The 14,886-nt window shown below is 37.1% G+C and overlaps 1 protein-coding gene across 1 annotated transcript in view; it reads right to left on the bottom strand.

Moving 5' to 3' along the window:
* EPYC (epiphycan) overlaps positions 1–14,886 on the bottom strand; it is a 30,579-nt gene that overhangs the window by 14,873 nt on the left and 820 nt on the right. The window lies entirely within an intron of this gene.

The following is a 14,886-nucleotide window of genomic DNA, read 5'->3' as shown; positions in this document are numbered from 1 at the left end:
GTGTGTGTGTGTGTGTGTGTGTGTGTGTGTGTGTGTGTGTGTGTGTGCGCAGCAAATAAAAAAAGAAAATCTTTCTCTAATTCTCTGTTTTTCCTGGGCAACTTCCCTACCCCAACCAATCATCTCCAAATGTTCGTATGGACTGTTTGTGCCCGACCTGTGATAGAGCGTTCTGAGCTATTACTGGTCTGATCAGCCGCACCTGGACACATTAATCCCAACACAGTGATGTCATTTTGTTCTCTGAGCACCAAGAGTAATGACTGACCAACCACCTAGTTGTTGTTATTGTTTCGGAGGGGCCTTACACAAATTACTTAAACACCCTGGCTCTCGTTTGCCTCATCTGTAGAACGAGCGGATTGGACCAGCTGGCCTTTGGAATCCCTTCTGACTCTAAATCTATGACTCTGTGGCCATATGACCCCTGAATTTGTCACATTTCATATTTAAAGACCTGTTTTTGGCATACCATCTATCCATCAAATTGACAGAAAAGTTGAAGAATATTTACAGATCCAGATGAAGGACAAAAAAAGAGTGCTATTGTCCCGTAGCTTTTATGGAGGCAGGGTGTTACAATGAAAAAAAAAAAAAAAAGAAACAAACTCTAGGTTTTAAACCAGAGATTCCGGGTTCAAATACCCCATTTAATATTAACTACTTGTGTGACTTTTAACACAGGTAGTCACTTAACTACCCTAGACTTCAATTTGCTCATGTTTCAAATAAGGGGTCTGGGCTAGGTTCCTAAGGCAGCTAGGTAGCCCAGGGGATAGTCAAGGACTTGGAGTCAGAAATACTTAATGCAGTTCCTACCTGAGAGACTGACTAGCTGTGTGACCCTGGTCAAGACACTTAACTTCTGTCTTCCTCAGTTTCCTTACCTGTATAATGGAGATAATGATAGCCTCTACCTCCCAGGATCAAATGTAAAGCACTTTCAAACTTTAAGGGGCTATAAAAATGCCAGTTATGATTATTGTTATTGTTATGTGACTATGTGGTCTGAGTTTACTTACAGTTCCAAGTTTATCATCCATTGATTAAGCTAATCTGCAGCCCCTCATCCACCCTTTTAGTACAATAGGTGAGATACCAGCATTTAGATGATGATACTGGGACTGAAAGAGTTAAAGTGATTTATAAAGCTTCACAGTTAGTCAAGTTGCAGGGGCAGTATTTGAACCCACAGCTTTTGATTCCAAATCCTCCCCCAAGCCTCAGATGCATAGCATTGTTAGGTCACATACGCCGTGGTGTAAAGGGCAGCATGACCTATTTTAGTATCCTTAGATCTTTTCCTATTATAAAATACTTATAGGGCAGCTAGGTGGCACAATGGATAGAGCACTGGCCCTGGATTCAGGAAGACCTGAGTTCAAATCCGGTCTCAAACACGTAACACTTACTAACTGTGTGACCCTGGGCAAGTCACTTAACCCCATTGCCTAGCCAAAAAAAAAAAATACTTATATCTTTCATCACCACCACCACCACCATCATCATCATCTTCATCTCCAAATCTTGGCTCTGGACATTTTCTCTGGCTGTCCCCCATGACTTTCAGTCCCAGCTAGAATCCCACCTTCTACAGGAAGCCTTCCCCAACCCCTCTTAATTCTAGAGTCTTCCTTCTGTTAGTTACTTCCTATTTATCCCGTGTGTGTAGTTTACTTTGTATATATTTATTTGCCTGTTTTCTCCCCTGTTACATTGAAAGCTCCTTGAGGGCCGGGACTGTCTTTTGCTGCTTTTGTATCCCCTGTGCTTAGCACAGTGCCTGACTTGTTGTAGGTGCTTAGCCTCTCATTGCTACAGCAATTCTCTAACATATCACAGACAGCGTGGGGATCATGTGGCTGATCAGAGGGGGAATCTCTTTGCTGGTGCTGTGGCAGGATTTTCTTGCTTTGCCCATGCTTGAATCTGGGTTGCAGTCCTGGGTGGAGGTCCTGGGATGAGAAGGAGCGCTGGCTTAGCGGAACTTGTAGTGGCAGTGGAGGGGGAATCCTCCTCACAGTTCCAAGGCAGAAGAGAGTGCCTGTGGTCAGTCATAGACCAGAGCACAGGCCAGACAAGGAGAAAACACCTCTCCTTTGATCATACTACCTTGGAGGAACTGAAAATGTACAGATCCATAGAAGTGTCTCTGAAAATAGCTACAGAAAACCCCTGAAACTTGGGACAGTACACCCTCTATACTGGAAGCAGAGCCCTACCTTAACAAAGAGTTTAAAAGTCAAGGAACTTGCTGAGAACATGAGCATACAGTAGAAAAACTCAGACCATAGAATCTTACTTTGGTGGCCAAAAAAATCAAAATATACAACCAGAAGAAGACAATAAAATCAGAGCTCCTACGTCCAAAGTTTCCAAGAAAAATATGAATTGGTCTCAGGCCATGGAAGAGCTCAAAAAGGACTTTGAAAATCAAGTAAGAGAAGTAGAAGAAAAATTAGAAAGAGGAATGAGAATGATGCAAGAAAATCACGAAAAATGAGTCAACAGCTTGCTAAAGGAGACCCCAAAAATACTAAAGAAAATAAGACTTTAAAAAATAAACTAACTCAAATGGCAAAAGAGGTCCAAAAAGTCAATGAGGAGAAAAATGCCTTAAAAAGCAGAAATGGCCAAATGGAGAAGAAAGTCCAAAAGCTCAGTGAAGGAAATGATTTCTTAAAAATTAGCATGGAGCAAATGGAAGCTAATGACTCAGAGAAATCAAGACATTATAAAATAAAACCAAAAGAATGAAAAAATAGAAGACAATGTAAAATGTCTCATTGGAAAAACAACTGACATGGAAAATAGGTCCAGGAAAAAGACAATTTAAAAATTATTTGACTACCTGAAAGCCATGATCAAAAAAAAAAAAAAAGAGCCTAGACACCATCTTTCAAGAAATTAATCAAGGAAAACTTCCCTGATATTCTAGAACCAGAGAGTAAAATAGAAATTGAAAGAATCCACTGATCATGTCCTGAAAGAGATCCCAAAAGGAAAACTCCTAGGAAAATTATAGCCAAGTTCCGGAGTTCCCAGGTCAAGGAGAAACTATTGCAAGCAGCCAGATAGAAAGAATTCAAGTGTTGTGGAAACCCAATCAGGATAACACAAGATTTAGCAGCTTCTATATTAAGGGATTAGAGGGCTTAGAATATGATATTATGAAAGTCAAAGGAGCTAGGATTAAAATCAAGAATAACCTACCCAGCAAAACTGAGTATGATCCTTCAGGGGAAAAATAGAAATTCAATGAAATAGAGAACTTTCAAGCATTCTCGATGAAAAGACCAGAGCTGAATAGAAAATTCAACTTTCAAATACAAGACTCAAGAGAAGCATGAAGAGATAAACAAAAAAGAGAAATCAGAAGATACTTATTTAAGTTGAACTGTTTACATTCCTACATGGAAAGATGGTATTTGTAACTCATGAGACGGAGGGCACAGAGTGAGTTGAATATAAAGAGATAAAAATAAAATAAAGGTGTAAGAGTGGATTATACTGGGAAAAGGAGAAAGAGAGAGGTAGAGGCAAGAAAAAAGCTTTTACAATGGAGGGATAAAGGTGGGGGGAGGTAAGAGGGAATGAGTGAATCTTATTCTCATTGGATTTGACTTAAGGAGAGAATAACATAGAAACTCATTTGGGTATGGAAAGCTATCTTTACCCTACAGGATAGGGGGAAAGAGAGGGAGATGATAGAAGGAAGAGCAGATTAGGGGAGGGGGTATTCAGAAGCAAACACTTTTGAAGAGGGACAGGGTCAAAGGAGAGAATAGAAAAAATGGGAGGATGGGATAGGATGGAGGGAAATACAGTCTTTCACAACATGACTACTATGGAAGTGTTTTGCATGACTATACATGTATAATTGGGGTTGGGGGAGGGGAGAGATGGGGAGAAAATTTGGAACTCAAAATCTTGTGGAAGTGAATGTTGAAAACTATAAATTAATTAATTAATAAAATTTTTTAAAAAAGAAATATTCTACTACTACTACTACTGGTACTAGTACTGGTACTAGTACTAGTACTACTCTCCTAGTACTTTTGCTACTCTGCTAGTACTCCTCCTCCTCCTACTACTACTACTACCACCTAGCTAGCTAGCTAGCATTTATATAATAATAAAGTATGCAAAGTGCTTTACAAATATCCTATTGGATGATGATGATGATGATGACGATGACAGCCCTTTAAGATTTGTTATGTTCTTTGCATCTGAGATACAAGATATCAGAAAAGTTGATTGTAGTCTTAGGCTTTTAAAAGTCTTTTAAAACTTTTTTTAAAGTTTAAAATTACACTAAGACTTATGGAGGGGCAGCTAGATGGTGCATTGGATAGAGCTCTGGCCTTGGAGTTAGTAGGACTAGAGTTCAAATCCAGCCTTAGACACTTGACACTTACTAGCTGTGTGACCCTCACCAAGTCACTTAACCCCGATTGCCTCACCAAAAAGCCAAAAAAAAAAAAAAAAAAAGACTTATGGAGAACCCTATGCACCATTCATTAGCCAGATTAGAACTGACAAAGTCTTACATAGAGTCTTGTAGACATTGTTGGGGGGACATTATGTATTCTTGTTTATTTCAAATCAAAAGCACTGAAAAGTAAAAATCAGACAGTATATGAGGCTACATTGTGCAGCTTTCAAAGGCTATTAAAAAGGAACTAGACTAGAAATAATCTGATAAAACTGAAAGTGGGTACACTCCCTTTTTACAGAGAAACTGACTGTTTCCATCTGTGGGGGTCTGTGAGTCAGATTAAGAAGCAATAAGAGTTGGGCAGAAACCAAAAAGAAGCAGAGGCAACAGCGGAAATTGAGACAGATGTGCTCTGGAATGGAGGGAGCCTAAAGGGAAAAGCACATTCCTGAGTCACTGGCTTGTGTCTCTGGGACTGCGGGGGGAATAAAAAAGTGTTTACGCATCCTGACGATGGAAAATGGTCTTTTTGTTGGCTTGGTGCAAAAGCTGTATAGCCTCACTTGTCATATGATAAAATCAGGACAAAATAGCTTTAGGGATGGCTTATCAACAACTACAGAAATAGATAGATAGATGGATAGATAGATAAATGGATATTTTGATGAATAGATGGATGATGGAAAGATAGTTTGATGAGTAAGTAGATGGATGGATAGAGACAGATAATTATATATCTGTGAATGTATATGTATGTATATATATATGTATATATATATGTGTATATATATATTTATATATACACACACTAGGTAATAATTTAAAACAAATTAAAATTTTAACTTTTAAAAAACACTGGGAAATGAAGTGAAATATATATGTGTATATATATATATAAATATATATAATGTGTGTGTATGTATATGTATGTGTATATATATATAAACATATATATTTAGGCTAAAGTCCTATGGTGTATGTATACATATACATATATATACATATACATACACATATACATATACGTATACATACACCAAAGTCCTATATCTATATATTTGTGTGTATACACACACACACACACACACACACACACACACACACACATATACATACACCATAGGACTTTAGCCTAAAATTATTAAGCTTAGAAAGTCATGCATTTTGCATTGTGGAACAATTTATTTCCAGAATTAAAATATTAGATTTTGATTTCTTCCTTATTCTCTAATTTTGACAACTGATTCTCTTATTAAATGGAGGTTTGAGCTCATGTTATTCAGCAACAGCTGAGGTGGCACAGGGTAGCATATGGAGCACTGGACACATAGTTAAGGCACCTGAGCTGAAATCAAATCTGTAAAATGAGGGAGATAGATAAACTAGGCTCTAAGGTTCCTTCCAGAGATGCCCTACAACCTATAACGTGTAGTCTTTGGAAATTGGCAAAAAAATACAAATCAGAGTTTGATTTATTGTTTTGTTGATGGCTTAACCTTAAGAAAGTGATAGGGAAAATGTTAGTAATGCAGATAAAACTTAAAAATAAGTCTTTCATTTTAGGAGAAGTGGGAGTGGAGAGAGATTTGAGGCTGGCAGACCCAGCAGGATCTGGGGGTGAAGGACTCATCACATCCTGCCTGGACTGGCACCATAACCTGTTGCTGGGTCTGCCTGCCTCAAGTGGTAGAAGTGTCAGAGTTAAGTTCCTAATAATAAGTAAGTTCTTAAGTTAGTAATAGTAATATTTTAAAAATTATATTACATTATAAATCAAAACACTTGATCTCTTATTAAATTCCTAATAATATAGACTACAGACACACACACATGCATATAGATATGGTATTAGACTGTGAATCAAATGTTTGTTATGTTAGTGACAAAGCACTTTGCATGTCTTCTCATTATTATCCCCATTTTATAAATGAGGAAACTGAGGCTGAGAGATTAAGTGACTTGTCCAAAGTCACACAGCTTGTAAAAGAAAGAGTCAGATTGAGCTCAGGTCTTCCTGATTCCAAGTACATTGTATAATTGAGATAATAATTTGTAAAATGCTTAGCACATGGCCTACAATAGGTGCTTAATTAATACTTATTCCATTCCCTCCTTTCCTGTGTCCATTGTACCATCTGGTTCCTCTGCTCATTTTTTGTTTGTTTGTTTTTTTCCCTCAGAGCTGAATTGAAGGAAACAGCATTTGTTTGAACTATATGTAGGCCTCTAGCATGTCTTTGAGAAGCAAATGAAAAATAAGCTAGTTTATTTTGGAATAGTTCACTTCAAAATTGAATGATGACAATTATTCATTTAGTCCAAAGGATCATAGGATCATGGGTTAAAAGCTGGAAAGAACTTTAGAAACCATTAAATTAACCCTACACATTTTACAAATAAAGACAACTGAGGCTTCGAGGGATTGATTGATGTGCCCAAGGACCCATAGCTAGTGTCTAAGGCAGGATTGGAACCCAGGTCTTCCTCATTCCAACTGCTCTTTACAAAGAATTTCAGAATCTCAGAGTTGGAAGGCTCCTTATGAACCATCTAGTCCAATCCTTTCCTAAAAAAAATCTTTACAACACATCTAGAAAATGTCCATTGAACTTCTAATTGAAGATGCCCAATGAAAGGCAGAAGGCAACATTCCAATAGCCTTAATGCTTAAAAAGTTCTTTTTTTTCTCTTTGGCTCTGTCATGTGTTTACCTGTGTAACCTTACCTGTACAACGTGGAAAAACCCCTTAATGTCTCTTGGAGACTAGGATTCCTGGTCTATAAAATGAAAACATTGAACTATGTAACCTCTGTGTCCCTTTTTAGCTCTTGACTTAAAATCCTCAGGAGTTTGAACTCACTTTTTAAAACTTCAACCCTTTTCTCCTTGTTCTGCTGGAGTCAAATAGCAAAAGTCTTATTGCTCCTCTGGGTGACAGACTTTCAAATACCGGAAGGTACCTATCGTGTCTCACTTAAGAAGTCTTCTCTTCTCTGGGCTGAATGTTCTTGGTGCCTTCAACTAATCTTCATGTGGCATACACCTGAAGACATTTACCTTCTAGTTATCCATAGTTCTTTCTGAATTCATTAATCCAGTTAGCCATCTACCTCTCTCTTTCTCTCTGTCTCTCTCTCCATTCATCTACCTATTTATATCTATTTATTTAGCTAACTATACCTGTCAATCTGTCTATATTTATCTATTCATCCATCCACCCACCCATCCATTACTCCGTCCTTCTACCTATGTATATCTATGTATGTATCCGTCCATTCATCTACCTATCTATATCTATCTATATATCTACCTATATCTATCTACCTATCTTTATCTGTTTACCCATGCATCTATATAGCTATCCATCCATCCATCTCTCTAACTATCCATGTTTTTATCTACCTATATCTATCCATTCTACTAATCTATATCTATCTATATCCATCTACTATCTTTATCTATCCATATATCTATCCATCCATACATCCATCTCTCTATCCATCTTTATATCTACCTATCTATATCTGTCTCTTTCTATCTATCATTCTACCTATCCATATCTAACCATCTATCTATAGCTATCAATCCATCTATCTAGCCATCCATCTATTTATCTATCTGACCATTTTCTATTGACCTATATCTGCTTATTCATCCATCTATCTACCTATCTATATCCATGTATCTATCCTGTCATTTGTTTATTCATCTATTGATTCAGATATTTACTTATTTAACTATTTATTTATTTATGTGTTTATTTATTTTGGAAAGGGGAAAAATCATTCAAATCTTGTTTTCTTGTTGTTATTTTAGTTCCTCTGAGCAGACAAGTTACACATTAGAGAGTATCAAAATATGTGCCATATTTGCATCTCTGATTAGATGACTCAGATACAGCTCGAGCTCTCTGATTGCAGTGAGACAATTATAGCACCACTAAATAACATTCAGTGCAGTAATTCATGGAATTAATATGTATATGCACTTTGCCAAATGCATATTTGGGAAATAGATGTGGCTTCTAAATACTTCACTTTGTGATTAATGTGGGTTGTTTTTTCCCTTCAATTCTATCAAATAAACAAAGGAGAAGTATCACATTGAGTGCCATTACTGCTTCTGAGCATTCTCAGAATTAGAAAAACTGATGCCCTCGCTAGAGGAAATTAACTAGAAAATGGCGAACAGGACATTGCTAGATGTACATTGAAGATGGACCTATGGTTGCAAGATCAAATCTACAAGACCACATTAGAACACTTTGTAGCTCACACTAATAACAGACCACCTTCATATAAAACTTTGCCAAGTGAATGGTGCACAACAATCCAGTGCAGTAGGGAGTGAAAGTATGATTGTCTCCATCTTACAGATGAAGAAACCAAGGCTCAAAAAGGGAAGGCAACTTGTCCATGGTCACACAGGTAGTATCAGAGTTGGGACTCAATGCAAGTTGTCTGATTTCAAATCCAGGTTCTTTCCATTACATTACACTATAATATATGCCCTGATTTTTGTCCTCATGCTGCAAAGGAGCAGGTAACTTTTTCCTCACTCATTTTTTTTTCCTTTATCCTCATCTTATTATGAGCAAGTTCATCTCAGGATGAGGTACAAATATGGTGATAAGCTTGGGAATACAAATAAGTTAGTCCAGGACTCAAGGAGAGCTACCAAATATTTATTTATTTCTTGATAAGCATTAGAAATCATGAACAAAGGCGTAGATATGGGAAATAGAAGATATGGTGAGTATAAGGTATGATTGGAGAATGACAAGTAGTCTAGTAGAGGGAATGTAGAGTACATGGTAGGTCAAAGTTGGAAGTAAAGATGCAAAGGTAGAGTAGTGACCAATTTTAGTGAGCCTTGAATGCCTGGCTAAGTACTTAGAGCTTTGTTTAGTAAGTAACAGGGCACTAGTGGAGGACTTTGAACAAAAAGAGAGATAGGACTAGGTCTAAACATAAAATGACAAATCTGGTTGTGAAAGATGGAGTCGTTTGAAGAGTTGAAGAAAATTTATATGGGAAGATCTAGAGGCAGCTACACAGCACGGTGGATAGAGTGCAGGGCCTGGAGTGCGGTAGCCTCATCTTTCTGAGTTCAAATTTGGCCTCAGACACTTACTAGTTTTGTGACCCTGGGTAAATCATTTAACCTTGTTTGCCTTAGTTTCCTCATCTTTAAATGAACTGGAGAAGGAAATGGAAAACCACTCCAGCATTTTTGCCAAGAAAACCCCAAATAGGGTCATGAAGAGTTAGGCATGACTGAAAATGAAATATCATCATTGGGAGGTTACTACCATAGCCAAGGCAGTTGATATAATGAAGGCATGTAATGGGATGATAGATTGGGAACAGAGAGTAGTGGACTGTATGAGAGGTAATGTTGAGGTAAGCAGGGTAGAATTTGATAACCCATTTCATATGAAATATGAGGAAAAGAGTCAAAGAAAGCCCCAAGATTTTGAACATGGGAAAATAGGCAGTTAATGATAACGATTGACAGAAACTGGAAGTTGGGATCAGGAGCAGATTTGAAAAGAACTAAATAATTAGCTGTGCTTTGAATGTGTTATATTCAGTTGATTCAGGGAAGGTCCAGGTATAGAGATCCTGTGGGCAGTTGGAGGAAACAGAGAGGGTCAGAACTGAAGATATAAATTAAGAAACACAGTTAATGGGAGGAAGTGACATTACCGAGGGAGAGAGAGTCTGGACAGGTGAGAGAGCTCAGGATAGAGCCTTGGCAACGCTCACTTACAAGGTTCAGGAAAATATCCAAAGTCATTGAAAGAGACAGAAAAAAAGATAAGAAGACCAGATTATGTAAGTACTGTGAAGTTAAGAGAGAAGGAAGGATCCAGGACTAGGGAGTGGTATACTATCCAGTACTGCAGAGAGGTCAGTGAGGTTCAAGAATTGAAAAGCGAGCCATTGAATTTAGTGATCAGAAGGTCACTGGTAGTTTTCAAGAGAGCACTTTCAGCCAAGTGGTAGAGATGGAAGCCAGATGTCAAGAGGCTGATTACTGATGGGTTGGCAAGGAAGTAGTAGCATCAGGTGAAGACAACATTTTCCAGATGTTTGAACATGACTTGGAGGAGAGAGGGTTGCAAGACGGGAACCAAAGGAAGGCAAATCTTATTTTTTTAAGCTATGAGATAGTTGAGCATGTTTGTGGAAAGATGGGGAGGCAGAAAGGATGATTCTTGGTTCCAGTTTCTGAAGAAGGCAAGAGGGTCCTGGAGGTCCAAGTTGAGGGATTACCTATAGCAAAGAACATGGGTGACACTTCCTCAGAATTAGAAGGGAAGGAGGACAGAATGGATGAGGATTCTGAAAAATATGGAAGAATGGAAGATTAATAGATTTAAGAGAATTCATCTCAGTTGGCTATAGCCTTCTCAGTGAAGTGGAAACTAAGTTAAAATCTAAATTCAATGTCCTGTAACTTGTGTTCCTGATTACAAGTCTTGCTTCTTATCCATGTTGCCTCTTAGATATAGATCTAGATACCAATGGTTGGGGGCAGCTAGGTGGTGCAGTGGATAGAGCACCGGCCCTGAAGTCAGGAGGAACTGAGTTCAAATCTGGCCTCAGACAAAACACTTGACACTTACTAGCTGTGTGACCCTGGGCAAGTCACTTAACCTCAATTGCCTAAAAAAATAGAATAAATAAATAATAAATAGATACTGATGGTATAGATTTCAATAGTACAGATATGGATAAAGGATAGAAAAGAACATAATATCTCTCTGCCTGTCTCCTTCTCTCTGTCTTCTCTCTTTCTCTGTCTCTCTATCTCTGTTTCTGTTTATCTGTCTCTCCTCAACACAATATAATGAGCCAAATTAAGATAGTAATAGCAAGAATATCTTAGGAATAAGAGGAGCTTCAGAAACCTAATTGATGAAAGGTAGGCAAGCTCATCCATATCCAGGCATCATTGATTTCAAAATGATATGAAAAGGAAACCCTCAAAAAAGTGAATTCTAAACTAGTCTGTTCCTTAGCTAGAACTAGTCCATCATCCCACAGTGGAACCTCATGAATGTCTAGTTTGCTGGCGTGGAGCACTCACTGACAGTGAGGGAATGATTTCATGTAGACCGTTAGAAGCTTAGAAGTCCAGGACTCTGGAGTTTGTTCCAAGTTATTCATGCTTTTCCTTTTGTTTCTATTATTCCTGTTGACTCAATCCATCTCACTGTGTGACACCGCTTCATCATCCTAAGTCCTTTTCCAAAGGAAAGGACACAGATAGATGGAGGGTAGCTGCTTTATCAAAAGAATGACTGACTGATGAAGAGGCAGACAGACAGACAGATAAAATATGCCTAACTAGACATAAATACTAGCTAGGCAGATGATAGACAAGACAAATAGATGATGCATAGTTGAATAGATAGATAAATGATCAGAGGAGATAGAGAGGTAATATCTACATACATAGATTAAATGGTAGTCAGATGGATGATACATAAGATAAACAGATGATCCATAATTGGATAGATAGATTAATTATAGAAGAGATAGGTGATTTATCTACATTGTTGTTGTTCAGGGGTTTTCTTGGCAAAGATAATGAAGCAGTTTGCTATTTCCTTGTCCAGTTCATTTTACAGATAAGGAAAATGAGGCAAACAGGGTTAAGTGACTTGCCCAGGGTCCCACAGCTAGTAAGTGTCTAAGGCTGGATTTCAACTCAGATCTTACTTGACTCCAGGACTGCCTCTCTATCCAGTGTGCCACCTAGCTGCCTGACATCTACATACATAGATAAATGATCGCTACATAGATGATAGATAAGACGGTTGAAAGGCAGTTATATAGATAAATGAGAGAGAGACGGAGACAGAGACAGAAGAGGAGAAAGGAGACTGGTAAAACCTATAGATCCCTTCTCATAGTCAAATTTTTAAATACATAAGAAAATATATAGGATTACAAAAGAAACCAATTATATTGAAATTCAGTTATCAATTTTTTAAACACAAATTCACAGATATCAAGTTAAGAATGAGAGAGTCCGAGAAAGGGAGAGAAACAGCAGGATAGACAGAGCCAGAGATACAGAGACAGATTATTTTTTTAAAGGATCATAATGTTAAAATTAATTTTATAGACTTGTTTCTGAGATATGGAGAGTAGATGAGAAAAAGCTAAATTGTCAAAAATTCAAAACATGTTAACTTACTTTTTGCATGGGCTGAAATTTTAAAGCATAAATTCATTATTACTTTAAAAAACCAATAAATCTAGATTTTTTTTCTGCCCTCATTTCTTTCATAAGGTTACAATTTCAAAGTGAATTTTCTCTAGGAAAGTCATATGATTAGCTGAATTCAGGACTTCATTAAAATCTGTTCGTCTCTAGTCTCATTTTCTTGTGGAACCTCAATATTTTTTTCCTTATCCTTGTACTTATTTTTTCCTGTTTCATTTATTATTATTGTCTCATGGTGGCAGCATTCCATTTATGATTACCAGATAAATATTCTGATTCAGTTATATTTCAGTTTAGTGGGGGCTCTACTCAAAGCCGTGCCCTCAAGCTTAGAGAAAATACAATATCAATTTTTTAGCTCCTATAGGATTTATCATCCAGTGCAGATGGAATAATGCCGATTAGTATTGTTTATCAACCCTGACAAGGAATTTTAGAATAGTATTCAATATTAGAATATATGGTTTCCTAAGGGTGAAGGATCATATTGTGACCATGGTTGACTTTATTTTCTCTAACCAGATGGACGATATAAGGCATTATCATGATTTAAATTATAGATAGATGAATAGATGGATAGATAGATAAACATATATATAGAGAGAGAGAGAGAGAGAGATAGATAGACATATATATATATGAGAGAGAGAGAGATGTATATACATATATGTAATACAATAAGCACATATTGTATGTGTGGGTTATAGTTGCTGCTGCACACTGGTGGTATAGGGTAGACCCTTAAAATTCCCTGATGTTTCTGTGGTTCTCTCTCCCTAACCATCTTTGCTCTTGCAACAAAGAATTAAGGAAAATCATCTTTCCTTTGGCACTACTAGTGAAATGATTCACTTGTAGCTAGGCTCCAAACACCCTAAATCTAAGCTTGTAGTCCCTGGAGATCAGAACAATAAATTACCTGTATTATTGATTTAAGATTTACAAAGTAGAATTATTGACTGTTGCAATGATTCTATGAAATGGGCCACTAAAGGGATTATCATTTTCATTTTATATTGGAAGAAACTGAGGTTCAAAGATATCATTTGAATTCACAATTCCCGTATATGTTTTCTCCCCCATTGGCATATGAACTTCTTGAGAGCAGGAACCATCTTATTTTTCTATTTATATTCCCAGGGCTTAGCATAGTGGTCTGCACATAGTAAGTGCTTCCTTCCTTCCTTCGTTCCTTCATTCCTTCGTTCCTTTGTTCCTTCGTTCCTTTGTTCCTTCCTTCCTTCCTTTCTCACTCTCTCTTTCCCTCCATCTCTCCCACTCTTCTTTCCCTTTCTGGGTTCTTTTCATGGATAGGTTGGTTTAGATGATAACTGAGGACCCTTTGAACTCTCAGATTCTGTTATTCTGATTCTGTGATTCTGTGAAAGCCTTTCTCCCTCCAGAAAGGCGAGGGGGTGATACTTTTAGAATTGATTTTTTGGTAGCTGCTTTTAAACTTATTAATTAGCTAAAAATCATAAAAACTGGGGTGGGGGGCAACTAGATGGTGCAGTGGATACAGCACCAGGCCTAGAGTCAGGAAGACCTGAGTTCGACATGGCCTCAGACACTAACTAGCTGTGTGACCCTAGGCAAGTCATTGTTTGCCTCAGTTTCATCATCTGTATAATAAGCTAGAGAAGGAAATTTTTGTGATGAAAACTTTAAATGGGGTCACAAAGAGTCAGATACAACTGAAAAGTCTCGACAACTGGATAATCCATCACACAATTTCTGTGCATTTGTGTGTGTGTTTGTATGTGTGTGTGTGTGTGTGCATGTGTGAAGTTAAAACTGGTGAAATGAGGTAAAGATGAAGTGAAATGAGCTATATCTGACCACAAAGTAAATTTATGAGATGAATTAAAAAGTCTCAGATTTTCATATATAAATGATAGTGTTAAAGTAATGAAAATAAATATAACCGTGGAAGAAAGAGGATTATGATGGATATATATATATATATGCACATTTTATGTCTATATTATAGTCTATACAGAATGTATATTTATGTCCATATTTCTACCATAACTTTAGATAACTGGACTGATGGTGTTAAATACATATATGTATATATACATATATATATATATACATACATACACACAGATATACACACATATATGTGTATATAAAACAGATAGATGATTTGTTGAATGGATAGATAGATAGATAGATAGATAGATAGATAGATAGATAGATAGAT

Source organism: Vombatus ursinus, unplaced genomic scaffold, assembly GCF_900497805.2.
Source record: "Vombatus ursinus unplaced genomic scaffold, bare-nosed wombat genome assembly UNPS02014874.1, whole genome shotgun sequence".
Taxonomy (NCBI): domain Eukaryota; kingdom Metazoa; phylum Chordata; class Mammalia; order Diprotodontia; family Vombatidae; genus Vombatus; species Vombatus ursinus.
The sequence above is the reverse complement of the archived record's forward strand: the minus strand, read 5'-3'. Positions and strand labels throughout refer to the sequence as shown.